The sequence below is a fragment of the Salmo trutta genome, unplaced genomic scaffold, assembly GCF_901001165.1.
Source record: "Salmo trutta unplaced genomic scaffold, fSalTru1.1, whole genome shotgun sequence".
In the NCBI taxonomy this organism is placed as follows: domain Eukaryota; kingdom Metazoa; phylum Chordata; class Actinopteri; order Salmoniformes; family Salmonidae; genus Salmo; species Salmo trutta.
The window spans coordinates 1,263,231-1,268,082 of NW_021823412.1; the positions used below are offsets into that span (position 1 = coordinate 1,263,231).

General features: G+C 43.2%; 1 long non-coding RNA gene across 1 annotated transcript; it reads left to right on the top strand.

The window, feature by feature from the left end:
- Positions 1 to 618: 618 nt before the first annotated feature.
- Positions 619 to 3,074, top strand: LOC115190817 (uncharacterized). Its single transcript, XR_003877417.1, has 2 exons — positions 619 to 800; positions 2,598 to 3,074. It is a non-coding gene; the product is annotated as an uncharacterized LOC115190817 (long non-coding RNA).
- Positions 3,075 to 4,852: the final 1,778 nt, after the last annotated feature.

Below are 4,852 nucleotides of genomic sequence, written 5' to 3' on the forward strand. Positions count from 1 at the left end.
TGATATATGGTGCACGTTTTTAAGGACACACCTCAGATATTGTCACCCCTCCTACCTCAGATATTGTCACCCCTCCCACCTCAGATATTGTCACCCCTCCCACCTCAGATATTGTCACCCCTCCCACCTCAGATATTGTCACCCCTCCCACCTCAGATATTGTCACCCCTCCCACCTCAGATATTGTCACCCCTCCCACCTCAGATATTGTCATCCCTCCTACCTCAGATATTGTCACCCCTCCCACCTCAGATATTGTCACCCCTCCTACCTCAGATATTGTCACCCCTCCTACCTCAGATATTGTCACCCCTCCCACCTCAGATATTGTCACCCCTCCCACCTCAGTGCAGGTGAGCTCATATAAAACGGGTAAATTACCAATCCTGGCGCACAGATTGGAAAATAACAGAGTGCCGGTCATAATTGCCAACAAGCATGCATTTGACAATTGTGCTGACTTAACGTCAGCCAACAATAGAGCCCTAATTAACAGCTTCACTGTGAACCCTTTCATTTTTATTTACTTCACCTTTATTTAACCAGGTAGGTCAGTTGAGAACAAGTTCACATTTACAACTGCGACCTGGCCAAGATAAAGCATAGCAATATGCGTCATTGGGTTATATGAAGTAAACCAACTGGTTCCTACAGAGAGGTGGTGTTTCAGGGAAATACTTTGTACTGCGACGCTTCCTTCAGTATATGGAAATACTTTGTACCGCGACTCTTCCTTCAGTTCACCAGACAGCAGGATGGAGAGCAGAGCTCAACACAGAGGGGAGAAATAGATCACTACTGTAAGTTGCTGTTGTGTGTGTGTGGGTTTGTGTGTGTGTGTTGTAACAGAATTCTACATGTGACTAAGAGGAGCGCAGTAATGACAGATAATTGACAGGCTCACAACACAGTAACAGGTTTAAACCGGTGGGCTATTTACAGATGGGCTGTGTACAGGTGCAGTGATCGGTAAGCTTCTCTAAAAGCTGATACCTCTAGTTAGTGAGGGAGAGAGCCGGTCCTAATTGCCAACGAGCATGCATTTTACAATTGTGCTGACTTAATGTCAGTGTGACGCTTCTCGTTGGGATTAGAATGGGACCAAAGCGCAGCGTGGAAAGTGTTCATGATTTTATTCGATCAACAAAACACTCAAACAAAGTAACAAAACAAAAAGCGAACAGTTCTGTCAGGTGACAGAAACTAAACAGAAAATAACTAACCACAAACACAGGTGGGAAAAGGCTGCCTAAGTATGATTCCCAATCAGAGACAACGATAGACAGCTGCCTCTGATTGGGAACCATACTCGGCCAAAACAAAGAAATAGACAACATAGAATGCCCACCCCACATCACACCCTGACCTAACCAAAAGGAGAAATAAACGGCTCTCTCAGGTCAGGGCGTGACAGTCAGCCAATAATAGAGCCCTAGTTTTAACAGCTTCACTGTGAACCCTTTCATTTTTATTTACTTCACCTTTATTTAACCAGGTAGGTCAGTTGAGAACAAGTTCACATTTACAACTGCGACCTGGCCAAGATAAAGCAAAGCAGTGCGACAAAAACAACAACACATATGGGATATACAAACGTACAGTCAATAACACAATGGAAAAATCTATATACAGTTTGTGAAAATGTAGTAAGATTAGGGAGGTTAAGGCAATTAATAGGCCATAGTGGCGAAATAATTACAATTTAGCATTAACACTGGAGTGATAGATGTGCAGATGATGATGTGCAAGTAGAGATACTGGGGTGCAAAAGAGCAGAAAATAAATAACAATATTGGGATGAGGTAGTTGGGTGGGCTATTTACAGATGGGCTGTGTACAGGTGCAATGATCGGTAAGCTGCTCTGACAGCTGATGCTTATAGTTAATGAGGGAGATATAAGTCTCCAGCTTCAGTGATTTTTGCAATTCGTTCCAGTCATTGGCAGCAGAGAACTGTAAGGAAAGGCGGACAAAGGAAGTGTTGATTTTGGGGATGACTAGTGAAATAAACCTGCTGGAGCGCGTGCTACGGGTGTTGCTATGGTGACCAGTGAGCTGAGATAAGGCGGAGCTTTACCTAGCAAAGACTTATAGATGACCTGGAGCCAGTGGGTTTGGCGACGGACATGTAGCGAGGGCCAGCCAACGAGAGCATACAGGTCACAGTGGTGGGTAGCATATGGGGCTTTAGTGACTAAACGGATGGCACTGTGATAGAACTCTAACAAGTCTTCTGATGGTTTAGTGTGTGGTATCTTCTGTCATTGTTGGTTCATAATGCCTGGTGAAACATTGTTAGGTATTTGAAATTGTCTAATTAAATTAAATACAATTATAGTGATCAGACTGCATAGTAACCATATATGTTATCACACACACACACGCACACACACACACACACACACACACACACACACACCCTCAAAACAAAAAATCTATCAATAATGACTGCAAAAGGGAGAAGTGTCAGTCACATGCGTCATTGGGTTATATAAAGTAAACCAACTGGTTCCTACAGAGAGGTGGTGTTTCAGGGAAATACTTTGTACTGCGACGCTTCCTTCAGTATATGGAAATACTTTGTACTCTCCCTTCAGTTCACCAGACAGATAATCACCAGACAGCAGGATGGAGAGCAGAGATCAACACAGAGGGGAGAAATAGATTACTACTGTAAGTTGCTGTTGTGTGTGGGTGGGTGGGTGTGTGTGTGTTGTGTGTCTTAATATGTGTGTGTGTTGTAACAGAATTCTACATGTGACTAAGAGGAGCGCAGTAATGACAGATAATTGACAGGCTCACAACACAGTAACAGGTTTAAACCGGTGGGCTATTTACAGATGGGCTGTGTACAGGTGCAGTGATCGGTAAGCTTCTCTAAAAGCTGATACCTCTAGTTAGTGAGGGAGAGAGCCGGTCCTAATTGCCAACGAGCATGCATTTTACAATTGTGCTGACTTAATGTCAGTGTGACGCTTCTCGTTGGGAATAGAATGGGACCAAAGCGCAGCGTGGAAAGTGTTCATGATTTTATTCGATCAACAAAACACTCAAACAAAGTAACAAAACAAAAAGCGAACAGTTCTGTCAGGTGACAGAAACTAAACAGAAAATAACTAACCACAAACACAGGTGGGAAAAGGCTGCCTAAGTATGATTCCCAATCAGAGACAACGATAGACAGCTGCCTCTGATTGGGAACCATACTCGGCCAAAACAAAGAAATAGACAACATAGAATGCCCACCCCACATCACACCCTGACCTAACCAAAAGGAGAAATAAACGGCTCTCTCAGGTCAGGGCGTGACAGTCAGCCAATAATAGAGCCCTAGTTTTAACAGCTTCACTGTGAACCCTTTCATTTTTATTTACTTCACCTTTATTTAACCAGGTAGGTCAGTTGAGAACAAGTTCACATTTACAACTGCGACCTGGCCAAGATAAAGCAAAGCAGTGCGACAAAAACAACAACACATATGGGATAAACAAACGTACAGTCAATAACACAATGGAAAAATCTATATACAGTTTGTGAAAATGTAGTAAGATTAGGGAGGTTAAGGCAATTAATAGGCCATAGTGGCGAAATAATTACAATTTAGCATTAACACTGGAGTGATAGATGTGCAGATGATGATGTGCAAGTAGAGATACTGGGGTGCAAAAGAGCAGAAAATAAATAACAATATTGGGATGAGGTAGTTGGGTGGGCTATTTACAGATGGGCTGTGTACAGGTGCAATGATCGGTAAGCTGCTCTGACAGCTGATGCTTATAGTTAATGAGGGAGATATAAGTCTCCAGCTTCAGTGATTTTTGCAATTCGTTCCAGTCATTGGCAGCAGAGAACTGTAAGGAAAGGCGGACAAAGGAAGTGTTGATTTTGGGGATGACTAGTGAAATAAACCTGCTGGAGCGCGTGCTACGGGTGTTGCTATGGTGACCAGTGAGCTGAGATAAGGCGGAGCTTTACCTAGCAAAGACTTATAGATGACCTGGAGCCAGTGGGTTTGGCGACGGACATGTAGCGAGGGCCAGCCAACGAGAGCATACAGGTCACAGTGGTGGGTAGCATATGGGGCTTTAGTGACTAAACGGATGGCACTGTGATAGAACTCTAACAAGTCTTCTGATGGTTTAGTGTGTGGTATCTTCTGTCATTGTTGGTTCATAATGCCTGGTGAAACATTGTTAGGTATTTGAAATTGTCTAATTAAATTAAATACAATTATAGTGATCAGACTGCATAGTAACCATATATGTTATCACACACACACACGCACACACACACACACACACACACACACACACACACCCTCAAAACAAAAAATCTATCAATAATGACTGCAAAAGGGAGAAGTGTCAGTCACATGCGTCATTGGGTTATATAAAGTAAACCAACTGGTTCCTACAGAGAGGTGGTGTTTCAGGGAAACACTTTGTACTGCGACGCTTCCTTCAGTATATGGAAATACTTTGTACTCTCCCTTCAGTTCACCAGACAGATAATCACCAGACAGCAGGATGGAGAGCAGAGATCAACACAGAGGGGAGAAATAGATTACTACTGTAAGTTGCTGTTGTGAGGGTGTGGTGTGTCTTATTTCATTTTTGTGTAACCTTTATTTAACCTTTTTTTATCTAGGCAAGTCAGTTAAGAACAAATTGTTATTTACAATGACGGCTTAAAGGGGAACAGTGGGTTAACTACCTTGTTCAGGGGCAGAACGACAGATTTTGACCTTGTCAGCTCGGGGATTCAAGCCAGCAATCTTTCGGTTACTGGCCCAACGCTCTAACCACTAAGCTAGCTACCTGCCACCCCAGTCTCAGTGTGTGTGTGTGTGTGT